At 48.4% G+C, this 15,776-nt stretch overlaps 1 protein-coding gene across 1 annotated transcript in view; it reads right to left on the bottom strand.

Annotated features, from left to right (window-relative positions):
- The window catches only part of SCAMP4 (secretory carrier membrane protein 4), a 406,064-nt gene extending 396,897 nt beyond the window's left edge, over window positions 1-9,167 (bottom strand). The window contains exon 1 of the mRNA XM_069649502.1: window positions 9,011-9,167. The gene's annotated coding sequence lies outside the window, so the exon portion shown is untranslated. The remainder of the gene's footprint in view (window positions 1-9,010) is intronic.
- Window positions 9,168-15,776: the final 6,609 nt, after the last annotated feature.

Below are 15,776 nucleotides of genomic sequence, written 5' to 3'. Positions count from 1 at the left end.
GTAAAAAGCAGCTGAGGGAGTGCTCACTCTTTCACTGGGCTGACTCCTTAGCTCCTCCATAATGGGTGAGGGGCCACTGGGTGGGCGCCCCCTCGCCATTATGGATGAGCTGCCAGGCTCGGACTGGCCTATAGGGCAATGCCTGTACCAAAAATGTAAAAAAATGCTATTGTGGGCCAGTCAAAGTGGGCCACCATTTTGGCCAATGTGGACCAGTTTGATGAGTTACTTAACTATGCAGTTGGTAATTTTGACCATTATTGCTGAATATATCACAATTTACTTACATTTTAACACAAAGCACCCCCTTCGGTACTATTGAAACAGTGGGCCTCGTTACAACCCTGGCAGTAGCTGTGCCGGTAAAAAAGGCACGGCTGCCGCCGGAGTTGCATCCGGGTCCGGCACCCGCGAATGGGCAATTACCGGATCATGGCGAGTTAGGCGGATCCCCTTTCGTGGGTGCTGGTACCGGTAGATCCCCATAGGGCTCAATGGGAATGGGGAGCTTGGATGCACCGGCACTGTTAATAATGGTGCCGGTGCATCCGACGAGCTGTGCTCGCGAGTGCCGCACGGCCTGCCAGGTCACACCTGGCGGGGTGTCAGGCACCCGCAAGCACAACTCTTACTATGGCGGTACGGTAGCAACGGTGCCGGTAACTACCGGCACCGCTGTTACCGTATCGCCATAGTCTTAATGAGGCCCAGTCTGTGACTAAAGGAATGAATGTCCATTTACAACTGCGGGCCACTTTTTCATTGTTGCCAGAGACAGTTCAGCCCGACCATGTGAGCCACCCCTGCCTATTTCTAAATATTTTTATCTAAAATAAAACATTTCAAATTAAAATTCTTTTTTTTTTTATATTTCATGCTGAGCTCTCAGGGCCCCCCATGGATGCACCTGCGCCCCACAGTTTGAATACCGCCGATTTAAGGCCTTCAGGATTGTATGTATGTATTGGGTATTCAATGAGAACTTTCTGAACACAAGAATGAGCTACATGCTGCATTGTGCTTCCAAACAGCAACAACACATCAGTAACATGGCTCCCGAAGGACACAGAAGGATTGTTGCTACTAAAACAGTGATTTATGTCAATCAGCGTCCCATCGTTAGATGCTGTGGTGGAGAAGACGATAAGGGCACTCCACCTATTACCGGTGCACACAAAACCACAAAGGCTTAAATCTTTACAGGTCACTCGTTATACAATTTGTGGGGTAAAAAGTGTGTTTCCGACTTTTTTTTTTTTTTTTTTAAATGATAGTTTATATATAAACTTTTCATTTGAATTCTCATATACATTTCATTAGTTTACAACGTTTAAGAAAGGTGCAGACAACAAGAAGAAAACTTCAGTTTAGATTATATTCTTTGAATTATTAAGATTCGACAAACATCTCTTAGCTACAATGTTTTAAGAGTCGGGCTATTCAAGGCTTCCAATTGATAATTCTTTTTTTTTTAAATCACTGAAAGAAGTGGGAGGAGCTATTCATTTATTGGATGATCCATTTCTGGGATTGTGAACACCCTCAGGATAGATAATACTCTGTTTGATGGACGGGAGCATGCACATTGTGCCAAATACATTGGTATGATGTATGTGCCACCTTGTGAGAAAATTCACTGCACAGTCCAATTAACTCCAACAAAAACTACAGACCAGACTATCACTTCACCAACAGATAATGAGGTCACAAAGTTACACACTGCTGAAACAATAACGATAAAAAGGCTACACTGAAAGAGACAGAGGATGAGGAAAGCGGGACAGGAAGTGGGAGAAAAAAGGTACAACAGAAGGGCTCCAGATAATTTTGCTTACCTACCTATGTTACTCTCTAAAATCAAGCAAATGCACACCCTCTGACAATAGAACAACTGCTCTGTAGGAGCACAGAAATGGGTAATGGCAAACCCTGCAAACAAAAGACCAACTTTGCGGAAAAAGATCCAGAAGGCCATCCACCACAATGTCAGTCTTTTGACTCTGCCCTTCTTCTCCCAGTCAATTTCTGTGGGGTCCCACTTGCGCGCCTCTTCCACTGAGCGGCCCCAATGCCACATTAACCCTGCACCCTCAGTTACCTCAACCAGCTCAGGCAACCTCTTGCAGTTTCCTTCAAGGTCACACCTTCTAAAGGCAAACATACACCAGGTTGTTCAAAGGGAAGCGGATGTCTTAAATAAACTGTCAGGGATGCGCGACATTTGAGCCTGCCCTTTGCCACTACGGCGATGGGAGTGAGGGCACCTGTAGCCTTTCTCAGCAAAGGCGTATGAGTGCACTATACATCATTTTGAAATGGAGCATTAATGAAAGGGTAGTCTGAATATCATAACTATCTTCACAGAATTGGCTGCATCACTTTAGAACTATAATGAAAAAGCTAGAGCTTTTACACCCTGGCATATGACATCCCATCACAGACCCTTTATGCTGCCTTCACTTCTCAGGCGATGTGTTCAAACCAGTGACATGAGCCGCACCTTCAAGAAAGGGGACATCTGCCACAGGGAAACCTAAGGACGTTGCTCACAAACGGAGAGAGTAAAACCCCAGATTCTGCAATGAGTGAGGTACTGCTACAACTACTTCCTGCACTAGTGTGTGGACTCCTGGGTGCAGCACCTCCCACTTTTGTTGTAGCTGTGTTTTTTCATGTAGCTCTCCACTTCATTCAGCAAGTAAGTGAAGAACAATGAACCGTTTTTAATGTTAACAACATTAAGGTATGGCACCTTACACCGTCCCCGTGGGCCACTGGGTTTTCTTTTAGTAAACACCAGCTACCTGCAATCCGCGGTAAAGAGTGTCTTGCTTCGTGGCCACCAATTCTGCAAACAAATATGTGCCTTATTACTAAACAGTATGGTTTAGGCTAATTTCATCACTTTTTAGTTCACTGAGAGAGCTTATATACAGGCATATGATCAATGTTAAATTATGATTAATTGCATCCCTATCAGGTCAATGTCTACAGATGAGTCACTTAGGGACATATGTGTGTTTCTGGAAACTTTATGGTCAAACATCTCATTTAGGTCTCCTTCAACCGCAGGAGGTTAGTCGAGAATTGCTTGGCTTTTTCTTTTGAAATGGTATTCATGTGTATTTGGAGATTAATGATTAGTTTATTTTACTTATATAGCTCGCCTAACCCAGGTGTATCTGGGTGCTTTTACTTGACAAAACAACACGGTACATGATTATAGGCATGAGGCAAAATGTACAGTATAAAAAGTTACATAGGTACAAATTTACAATAGAGCCGACACGTAATGGCCCCATATAGGCGGGCCTAGGCAGTCAGCTGGCTAGGGTTAAAGAGCAGACTCGGGACAAGAATGCTTAAGTTCGTAAATGCAGGAGGAATCTATACAATTATATACAGTGTAGCAAGCAGGAGAAGGGCGGGGCTTTTGCTGATAGCTAAGTTAGGTTGAGTGCTGAGCGAAGAGCCAGGATTTAGCTCCTAAGGCCCAGAAAGAGGAATCCACTCTGATGGCTGGGGTGGGAGGGGTGGGCAGTGTGTTCCAGCATTTGGCCGCAAGTACCGGGAAACTGGAGCCTCCTGCAGTTTTCATTTTATATTTAGGGATATTGAGAAGGTTGAGGTAGAGGGATCTGGTGTGTCTGTCTGACTGATTCCTTGCGAATTTATCAATGAGGTATTTTGGAGCCGTGTTAGATAGGCATTTATGCGTTATGACAAGCAATCATAACGCGATACTGTCGCGCACAGGGAGCCAAAGTGCATCACGTCTGATGGCTGTGATGTGGGAGGAATGAGGGATATTCAAGACCGATCTGAGGGCATTGTTTTGTAATACTTGAAGTCTGTATTGTATTGTTCTGTGATCTGCCATTTATGTAGGTCTTGTTATTCTTTGCACAATATACAATTTTGTCATGCCCCAGAGGAAGATCCCATACATTTCTAAGCGATTGAAACATGTCGGACAAGGCTTGGTTTGTTCACTATGGCAATTAACTTGACAGATGAAATGGTGTCAGACCTGAAAGGATAATCCATAATTTATGTATAAACATTGATATATGTAAAGTCGTATATGTGTCCACTGTAATACGTATCGTGATTGGTTGGTATTTTCATACTATTGGAACATCTCAATTGTATAATGCATGTTTTTTTAATAATGTTTTGATTTTGTCTTGGTTGATCAATGTTTTAGATATATTTCTTGAAAGGATATACATTACCTTATTGTAGGAATCACTATATCAGGGCAATATCAAGTTGCAGTTTTCTTACGATTACTTTCTGGGCTTGCAGTGGCAGCCAGCGGCATGAAAAGACAGTACCCTGGCATTTGAGGCTGCTGCAAGTTACATATGATAGAAGTGCCTGGGATTATAAGGCTGCTCCTGGATATGTCTCAAAATCTGGAGTGGAATAATAATATACAGCATATGAGGCTATACTTTACATTTGATGACACTATCTGTAATAAGCTTGTACTAGTCTTGGGCGAGCCCTTCAATTTACTAGGCAGTAGAAATGTTACTTCATGTATAATTATGACACTCGTTAGTCTGAACAAAATGATTTGTCTCTTAGCTTACTTATAGAAACGTATTTTACCATCATCCCAACGAGTACCTAAGACTACATAGGAGGTCATTTTCTGTGTTATCACTCCCAGCGATGAGAATACACATGCAAATTAGGAGAGGCTTCATGCATTTTATTTGCAGTCACATTAATTATAAACCTGCCAGCTTTCAATGGAAAGCAAAGTTCACGTTTGGCATGAAAGTCGGATGTCAGCAAGCACATCAAATTTCCATCATATGGCATGTGCATTAATTAAAAAAGTCTAGCCCACACTTTGCTCGCTTGATCCGGACTATAGAACCTAGCAATAGATGAGTTAACCATACTCTCATCTTTTGGTGCGGTCATTGAATTAAGTTGGTGTCCAAATGGTAACATGTACAATACTCACAGCAACATATACCATGGCACTGCAGCTTTGCATGAGCAATGCAGGCTTTCACATGCCTCATCCTTACATGTGCACACCCACCTAGCCTTTCACGAGCAGCATAGCTTTTCATGCACACAAACTCTAGTCTTTTTCACATGCATGCAAACCAAAAATTCAAATGTGCACACTCAGCCTTTCACATACATGCACTCCACATCCTTTCAGATGCATGCACACAATAGCCTTTTGCATGCGCACATGAAAGCCCATTATATATTTATTTTAAGGCCATTGCAGTCTGAGTGGAATGTACAGCTCCGCAGGAGGACAGCTCAGCGGCAACGTGCTCGCCTTGGAAGCACGACGACACGAAGCAACACAGGTTCGATACCCGGGTCCGCGCTTAGAAACCTCTGGGTATTGAAGCGCGTTATAAATACGCAACGAAGACAAAAAAAAAAAACATTTACGCAAAATTTTTTTTAAAAAAAACAATTCCTGGAACAGCGCCTCGATGTCCGCGGGCTGTGTGAGCGCTTTAAAAAATACAAAATAAAAAGGTGGGCAGCAAAGACAATCGATTTAGAAAGCAAGGAGGTGTGCGAAAGGAATAGATGGAAGAAGAGCCTCTCGGGGGGGGGTGGGGGTAGATGGGAAAGAGTGAAAGTTATATGGTCTGGTGGCTGAGATAAAAGTGAAGAAAAAAAGGGGGGATATACGATCAATAAAGGGTGCAAAAGTGAGCAGAAAAGTCATGAAATAGAAAAATTCTGGGGGAAGGAATGGCAGATCATAGAGAAGGGCCAACTCATTTAGTACCATCCCGACTCCCTCCCAATATTTACAGCCAAAGACAGAGATAAGCTCCCACACAGCAATCACTCTTACCTGCAGTTTCAATGTGCCAAAGTGCTCATTTAAAGTAAAGTTTGGGTCAGCCTGCAGCCTGGATCTCGGCTTTCCTTTGTATAGGTCCTGTGCTGGCTGGAGCTTGGGGCACAGAATAATACATGTGCTCATCTTCTCTGAAATCGCATTGCAATTAGGGCAACATGATTTATAAAATGAAAAGCAATTAATCATTATTGTATCTTCTCCCCCATAAGCCAATAGAGGTACTAGACACTCCCATTGTTTCTATGATGCCAACTTTCCTGGCAGTCTCTCAGTCGCAGTCAGCAGGCCTGAATCATTTCATCTTTTCAGATAACCACGATTGCCTTTTCTGCATTGGTCCCTTAATCTAGGACAAGCCCTTCCACTTACTTGGCTATAGAAAATATACACTTGGTAACCTCCAAGCCCTCTTTACCAAAAGAATGCCTACACAGTAGGCACAATGTGTACTTTTTCATTGGGCATCTCCCGCCTTTTAGTTTCCAAGATTTCATTTAAATCCTTAAAATAATGCCATATTTTAAAGCCATCCGTACTTTACAAGTGACCGAGTCATACTAAAAATGTCATTGCTGATAGATGTTCAGCAGATGTGTATCATCCTGTCTAGGGCTTGTCGGTGTCATGTTGTTGACTTGTTTTGCGAGTAAATAAATTCAAGGGGTAACTTACACCAAATAATTGTAGACGATATGCCGAGTTGCTCCCAAGTTTAAGTAACACCATTCCCAAACCCTGACACCCCTCACCTCACTCTCAGGACATGGGGGCATACATCAGATTCATAATTGTGATTTATAAAAGAAAGTAGCACAAAATGTTCCTTTTTCAGCAAATTGGTGTGCCAGGGCACGAGACGACCCAGAACACCATATTTGTTCCCCTCCCGCAGCGCAGCCATGCCCGAGCATCCGGCAAAGGGTTGTCTTTCTTCGCGCCTACCATCTCTGTTCGCCCTCGAGCCCTAGCCCCGCCAGATGCAACGCTCGCTCTCTGAAGCTACTTTCAGGTAAGAGACATCATTGATTCTTACCATTGTCGTAGTTACCACACTGATATTGTGCTTCTCACAGCGTTCCAAGTACAGGTTTGTCACAGTGGATCTAGCCATGGTTTATATTCACACACACACACACACACATGCAACCCCCCCCAGAATGCTCCACATGTATGTCTACTGCTGTGGATCTCGCCACTGTTGTGTTTTGTGAAGCTCGCATTTTCTCTTCCAACAGTGTTTTCAGGGGTGGGTATGCGGTTTTGCGTCTTGCCAGTGTTGTGTTTTGCCACACTTACTTCAGCCTTCCTTATTCCAAACCCTCATACACTGCATCCCAGGGAATATAGCTGTGCCCCAGCGGGAGTACAGCCCGCACAGCCACCATCATCTGCAATACACACCGTTTGACTACACCCACCCTAAGCATACATTACCTTTCATCCTCGGTCCGAATGGCACCTCGCATAGAATACAGCAGAGTCCCATGCAAATTCTGTCCAGCCGTTCACATAGCCTGACTCTTATGAACCCTCTGAAATAGGGGTCAGCATACTAGTCAGAGGCGCTTAACAGGTGAGTGAAAAAAAAAATATATATTCACAGGCTGGGCCCCCCCACCTCCCATCCAATCACCTTCATATCTGTACTCCAATGCCAATAGTTTTGGCTAAAAAGGGCCGATTATGCATCTTCACTGAATCAAAGGAGGCTTCCCCCCAATCTGCATCCGCGCGGTTGGAGCCTACAGGTGTGATCGCAAATGCACGCTAAATTTGTTTTGTCAACAAACTCGAACTAGAAGGAAACAGGGTGAGTATTATGTATTAATTTAGCGTTTAGATCGTCTGTGAAACATTGCAATGCTCTTTGTACATAGATGGAAGCCAGGATGTAGACATTGCTGTCTGTAGAGCTAACCCATTTTCTCACCTCGCATAGCGCACCTTTGTAACTTAGCGGAAGGCACTGGCTCATTCCACACACCCTGCACTCGCATATAACACAAACACTACTTCACAACACCTCTGTCATTAAAATGAAGCTACCATTAATGAAAACAATTCGAACTGTAGCTTCTCACATAATTCCCCATCGCCTTAAACACAACCTACTGTTTAGTTCATAGTTTACTTCCAGTGCGCCCATCCACATGCCATTCAGACATGGGTGACTAGCAAGGTCTTGGTCACCATCACATAACTTTAATGGCTGAAATGCACACACGCATACTAGCACCTGCCAACTACTCCCACATTTAGACTCCAGTCCCTCCGAGGGCGTTCAACCAACAGCGAGTTGGGGCCATCAGTATGATAAAAGACGGTATACAAGGGACAAAATGAATGAAACTTATGTCCCCCTAAATTGCTCGCTTCCAAAGTTGTGGAGAATACATACTTTTTCCCTGCTTCCTGTGCTCTGGCAAGACTTTTAATGCATAGTAAACCGCAACAAATGAGTACATTGTGCACTTTCAATGTATGTACTAACTACAGTATCACTGTAAAGCACTAGCTGTTGCACAAAAGCAAACTGTACACTCGAACGAAGAGCTGGATGTGTCTGGGAGGAAGATCAACGGAAAAAAGCACCGCACCAACAAAAAAATCATCCAATTAAGCAGGGCTCAATCGAACTAGAACATATGAATGAATACATTTGATTCTAGCGTACACGTTTTATTATACTGGAACGGTAATTTGAATTTGGCTAAAGTACGTTTGAGAAATACTCAGTTAAAAAAGAAACTAATTTCATTAAACAAATTATAATATATATATTCATATTCAGATATTGGGGGTAAGACATACGCGTGTGCACAAAATAAAGCAATTACGGTTAAAGAGCTATTAAAAGTACACGGATAAGCGATTATTAAATGTTCACAGTACAAAATAGCATTAGCTTATGTAATGAAATGTGCACAATTACATTAAAAATAGACTGTTCTTTTGCTGTCATATTTGCAGCTGCCCACGGCCTCCCGGATTCGCTCTCCTCCCCCGCCCCGGGCTTTGCCTTCCCGCAGCTCATCACGTCTCTAGAGCCCAGGGTTGCTGGATCTAGGAAAACTCGGTATCGCCAATCTACGGAGCTGGTCTCCGACGCTTTCACCCCACTCCCTTCTCCTACGTTGTACCCTCTCTTACCTGCTGACCCCCCTCTCCGCGGTAAAACCAGACCGCTGCAAGGCCCTAGCAACGCAGCGACGGCACCTTTCCACCCACTGCAGGTCTTGCCGGGAGCTGTGGTTTCCGAGCTCCAGAGCGGCCACCGCCCACAGGGTGTTACGCTCCTGCAGCTTGAACTATATTACCCGTGATTCCATGCGCCAGGAGCTGCTCTCTGGGCAGTGTTTCCGCACAAGTGAGGATGCACACGCATGCTGGAACAGCGCGTGATCCGAGAACGGGCGCTCGGACGTGAGAAGCGCTTGGGTATACGAAGTGTCTGTTTTCTCTATCAGTGTTTGCTGGGTAGCCAACTTTACAAAAGTGCGCACAGAAGTTGCCTAACACGAGCTAGATTCCAAATGACGTCATTCGCGCCCATGCCCCCCAATTAACTTTTTTTTGTTAACATTAGGGGCAGATGGCATACAGGAGCACACAAAATAATGCTAATGTAGGGCTTTTTTTAATTTTAATTTTTGAAAATGTGTTTATGGTTTAGTAAAACCTTTACAAAATGTATTACATTTCAACATATTCATAATCTAAAAACATATTACATAATCTAAAAACATTTCCAAGCCGCTTACATATAAAAAATAACAATTGCAATTTCGCATATTCACTGTCTCACTGTTGCATAAACGGATTCAAATTTAATTGGAGTTATGCTAGGATCACAGAACACATGTATTTTCCTAGAAGATACTTATGTACTACCACGCACAGCTCATAAAATCCAGTAATATCACACATTACTATTTGCACTTTGAGTCGATTTAGAGTGTTATATCGCTAAATAACAGTAAAACTTAAAATATGTTGTTTACAACACAGACTATACAAACACTTTTAATGGTTCAGCATTCAGTATTCATGTAAATCAATGCGTAAGTTGATCCATGGCGGACCAGACCCTAGTGCAAAGTACATATCGTGTCAGCCTTTAGTTCATTATATACGCCCAGCTATATTATTCTTGAGCTATTTCTGTTTTTGCATCACTACAGTCATGAATCTCCAATTCAATTTCAATGGATTTTAATAACTGTACAAGTGCAATATCAAAGGTTTATGGTTGCCCACCATCATCCTGTTCCATAGAGAATCAAGTCAGTCCTCAAACTCAATGTTGGTAAATTTCATTAACAGATTTGTTTGCGCGACCCTAAAGTGAGAACATTCCAACACTAAGGGGCCGATTCATGGAACAAACGTGCGCCGAAAATCGTTGCGCAAGCAGGCGCAAGCAGGCGCAAGCAGGCGCAAGCGCAAAGAAACAGGCGCACGTGTGCGATTCATGGAAGTCCCTGCGCGTGTTCACCTCGGGATGTGCGCCAAACCCGTGCATGGCACACAAGTCACTGCAACATCCCGAAAGACGTGCGCGACGCGCACAGTGAAAGCGCACAACCTCGGCGCATACACCAGAAAGTGGGCGGGACACGGGGCGTAACGTGCGGAATGGGGAACAATGCGCGAAAATAAGGGCGTAACTGGGGATGTACTGCAGGGAAGCAGACGGAACGCCCACACGCACTCGAACCACACGTATTCATGGAATCGAATAGGGCAAAGCCACGCACAGCCAAAGACACGCACAAGCTGAAACACGTCCGCCACAAGAAGGCAGGCGGTAGAGTCCCAGCGCATCACAAAAGTGGCAACATACAGCAATTGGGCCTGTGCGAGCGGGGCACGTGCATTGCGGGGGTGCGCGGGAAGCAACACACGCGATCGAGCGGGGTACGTGTATTACGGGGGCGCGCGGGAAGTTACACACACGATTGAGCGGGGTACGTGTATTTCTGGGGTGCGCGGGAAGTCACACACGCGATCTCATCAGGGTACGTGTATTTCAGGGTGCGGGGGAAGTATCCCACGCAACATCAGCAGGGTACGTGTATTCCAGGGGTGCGCGGGAAGTTCCACACGCAATTCCATCAGGGTACGTGTATTACTGGGGTGCGCGGGGAGCAGCACACGTGAATTGCATGTGTGGGTCCTCCCAGGTGTTCCCTCTACACCCTCCACGGCCCCTGCAGGTGGCTCACACCACAGGGGCCTACCCAGCACATGTCATGCAGGCACCCCATCCACCATGGCCATGCCCACCAGCCAACCCACATGTCAACTTGCACTACCTCCCACCAACGCATGTCCCCCTGCACCCCCAGCCACCAGGGGCACCCTCCACCAGGCCCCCACCCATGTCTCCCACCACCCCCACCCCCGCAGTCACCAGGGGCAGCCTCCACCAGGCCCCCACCCATGTCTCCCACCACCCCCACCCCCCAGCAGTGCAGGGGCAGCCTCCACCAGGCCCCCACCCATGTCTCCCACCACCCCCACCCCCCAGCAGTGCAGGGGCAGCCTCCACCAGGCCCCCACTCATGTCTCCCTGCACCCCCACCCCCGAGGAGTGCAGGGGCAGCCTCCACCAGGCCCCCACCCATGTCTCCCACCACCCCCACCCCCCAGCAGTGCAGGGGCAGCCTCCACCAGGCCCCCACCCATGTCTCCCACCACCCCCAGCCACCAGGGGCAGCCTCCACAAAACACATATCATGAAATGCATGAAACCAATGAGATACCACACATTGAAGTTCACCAAAAATAATATGTATTAAAGGAAACATCAATAGAATAAAAAATGAAGAAACAGAAACGTGAATGTACAAAAATGAAAAGAAGCATGTCCGTCAAAAAAAGCAAAACCAAAAATAAAAATCCAAAGTAATGTCCAAAGTCAATGTCCACAAAACAAAATCCAATGGGAAATAAAAAAGAAAGCCATTGCTCCATGGTTAAAAATAGAAAAAAAAAATACAATCCAACTGTCAACTATGTACATGGGAACAATCCAGGGTCCATTATCCCAACAAAATAAAGGAAACCTATCTAACTACACTAACTAATAAAATAAACTATATACAAAAATGTGGCCAATGTCCGAAAGGTCCAAATAAAATAAAAACAAAAATGAAACCTAACACTACCTAGAAACTATGTACAAGGGCAGCGGGCTAGTTTCACGGCTCACTTGTGGATGTTTCGGGCCAGGGCATCATCGAACTCCTCCTCAATGTCCCGGAGGCGGTCCTCCTCCATGGCCCCAAGGGACGGCAGGGCCGCCGACGTCTCCACCTCCAAACCCCTGCGTATTGCCTCGAGGCACTCGGCCCGCCTCAGGGCCCTCCGCATGGAGTTCTCCGCCCTGACCATTGTGAGCCGTGCCTCTTCCGCCCGCTGCCGCTCCGCATCTATGGCGTGGCCCAACCGCTGCCACACGGAAGACACTCTCTGTCCTGGGTCCTCCTGCCCTCCGGCCGATGCCTGCCCCTCCGATGTCAAAGGCCCCGAGCCTTCATGGCTCCCACCACGTTGCTGCTGCTGCTGTGCCTCTGCCCGTGCACTGCCTCCTGCTGCCTGCACATCCTCCGCCGGCTGGGGTGCAGTTGTTGATGTGGCCACCCCTGCTGGACGTCCGACTCCCGACTGTGGCAGGGATGCCTCCTCCACCAGCCTGGCCGCACCGTCAGAGGCAGCTCCACAGGGCACCCAGGTGACTGATAGGTGGGAAGATGGCACAGAGGACGACTGGCGCGTAGGGGGTCCAGTTGAGGAGGGGGTCGGAGCAAGCCCCATCAGACGGAGGAATCCGGCCTGGGTGACCTGTCCCAGCAGGCTGACGTGGTCAACGAGCCATTCGAGATGACTCGCAGTCTCTTCATGAAAAGACTGCAGGTCACCTCGCATGGCCTGTTGACGCAACGCCACACCAGCCAGGACAGGCTCAACCCGGACCTGGATAGCCACGTCCGCAGGCAGAGGAAGGCCAGTTGACGTGAGCTCATCCCCTGCCTGAAAACGGGTCTGGACGTAGGCATCCCTGCTGGTGCAAGATGATGCAGGGACAGGATCGGGGACAGGATTGCACACAGGCACCTCCGCGGCGGCCTGTGCTGCCTCCTGTCCCTGGTCCCGCACTGCACCACTAGCACCAGTGGGATCCCCACCTCCAGACCCCGTCTCTGGTGCTTGCACGGCCTCCTCCTCCACCAAACCCCCCACCAACCTGGATGACTCCGTGCCATCTTCCCCTGTTGGGCCCTGTGGGGTCCCAGCTGCCCCTTCTGCTGCCGAGGAGTCCAACTCCAACCTCCGCCTCTTGGACCTCCCCCCGGCAGCTGCGGCCTGGGACGCGGCACCGGACTCCTCACTCCCCGACGAGATGACAACCTGGGAGGGGAGCCGGGCCTTGCGTCTCCGGCTGGCGGTCGGATCCCCGCTGCTGTGCTCCACAGCACCTTCTCCGCCCTCTTCATCAGTTGACGCTGCAGACAGGGAGAAACGAAACACAGGCATCAGGGCACTGTACAATGGACACATACACACATGACAGTTGTACATGAGTGGCATTGGCAAACCTCAGACATGTCATCACAATCCCCAACACATATGTCATTACAACTCGCACACATGAGCCATACCACAGCCATATCGCAACTGCCACCACCATCCATACACATACAACAGCATGAGCAGCCAAAGGTGAGCCAGACATCACATGCAACACAGGAAGTGCACCACACATGTAGACACACCACCACACTTGCATGCATGTGTACACCTCTGCCAAGTGTCGCACTGTTCAGACGGGCATCCATGTCACATCTGCCAATCAGGCTTCCACATACCGCTGTCACATGCATCCATGTTGCATCACTGTTGCACCCTTGTCAAATACACACACATGCACATGTACACAGTGCTGATACATGCAGCCGAAAACAACATACATGCGTGACATCACGGACATGTCTACTTACATACACATTCATCCAAACATGTGTGCCCACACAACTGCATTTGGCATGCAAGCCTACACACACAAGCACCATCCATGTCTCACACATTACAGCCCTCGCATGTGTCAGCCCCATGGCCCTGTACACCCCGACGCATACTCGACCCCATACAAACAGATGTGCAACCTGCACACTACTGAATAATCACCACACGCACTGCTCACAATCAGGATGCATGCACACTCACCGTCGACTCCAGATGGGTCTGCTTCTCAAGGACCTGGACATGGAGCGCTGGGGATATGCGTTCCAGGACCCTCATCTGTTCTTCTGACAAGTGGCCCCGGCGCCCCTTGGCATCCGCTGCCTTCAAGAGGAGCCGGGCCTTGTTCAGGGTCCTGGACCTGAAGTCCTCCCAGCGCTTCCTGACATGTTGTAAATCGCGGACTGCCACCCCCTCCGCGTTGATGGCAGTCACGATGTCAGTCCAGATCTGAGTCCGTCCTTCCTTGTCGGCGCGGGAACTTCCGAAGAGGGCATCATACTGCCCCAGGACTTGCTCCACCAGGACACCAACTTCGGTGGCACTGAAGCTGGTGCCCCTCTGCCTCTCTGGCCGGGGGTTGTCAGTGGTCACAGATGGTGTTTGCCCCGACATGACAACCCCAGAGGCAGGAGTGGGTGGGCAACTGGGTCCTGGGGCTGGGCTGTGGAGCGATGGAATCCCAGTCGGGAGTCTTCGGTTCCAGCAGGGGTGGTCACAGCAACAGCATCCCTGGCTGATGTGCAGGCAGCAAATGGCAGGGCACGTGGGCAGCAGGCAGTCAGGCAGCAGCAGATGGCAGGTCGGAGCGTGCTCGGGGCTCTGGGGGGCAGCAGTTCGGCCTTCTGTGCAGGAGCGTGGTCTTCCGTGTGCCTACGCGTGGCCAGCTTGATACGGAGTGATTTGGCACGTGAAAAATCTGCACGTCAGCGTGTAATTCGAGGAAAGGCCCTTAGCGCGTAAGCGCGTCTGCACGCATACGCATTTTCATTGGACAGAAGGCCCCTCAAGGTCAATCGCCCCTGTGACGTGACGCGTACAGACGTGCATGGGCATTTCAGCGCACGTGAAAAACTGCACGTCCGCGTGTAATACGAGGAAAGGGCCCATGCGCGTAAGCGCGCGTGGAAAATTGCACGTCCGCGTGTAATACGAGGAAAGGCCCTTACCGCGTATGCACGGCAGCACGCATATGCGATTTCATTGGACCAAAGGCCCTTAGCGCGTGAGCGCGTCTGTGACGTGACGCACGCAGGTGTTTCCCTCATTGCACGTGATGACAGAACACACGTGGATTTCCACCAATCGCGTGTGAAAGTTCCTGGCACCCCGGAACACACGTACCCAGGCTAATCGCGTGTGGAACTTCCCGCGCACCCCGAAACACACGTACCCAGGCCAGTTGCGTGTATGCTCACTCCCCTCCGATCACACGCGATGACACTCGGACCGTATCCGAATACGGGAAACCCACGCACGGCAAAAGACGGGCACACGCGTCAACGCGTCTGCCACATGAAGGCAGACGGAAGCGTCCCCGCGCACAGCATAAAAGTGCGCGCAAACAACAAACGCGTATATACAGCTACGATGAATGCCCCATTTGTCGCTGCACTGATCGTGGGACACCGCAGGAGGAGGAGAATAGCCAGGGCATGCATTTTCGCACCACGGACAAGCCTTTTTGGGATGCCTGACGACCAGGTCTATGGCAGGTATAGGTTTCCACCCCATATCATCCTAGACCTGGTCAGGGAGTGGGAAGATGACCTCACATCCCCCACCCTTTGCTCCCAAGCATTGAGCCCCTTGGAGAAGCTGCTCAATGTCCTGCATTTTTTGGCCACTGGGTCATTTCAGCGGACCACTGCCATAGTGGGGGGGTCTCACA

The sequence above is a fragment of the Ambystoma mexicanum genome, chromosome 1p, assembly GCF_040938575.1.
Source record: "Ambystoma mexicanum isolate Mex_15411 chromosome 1p, UKY_AmexF1_1, whole genome shotgun sequence".
NCBI lineage: Eukaryota > Metazoa > Chordata > Amphibia > Caudata > Ambystomatidae > Ambystoma > Ambystoma mexicanum.
This window is presented reverse-complemented; position numbering and strand designations above follow the sequence as displayed.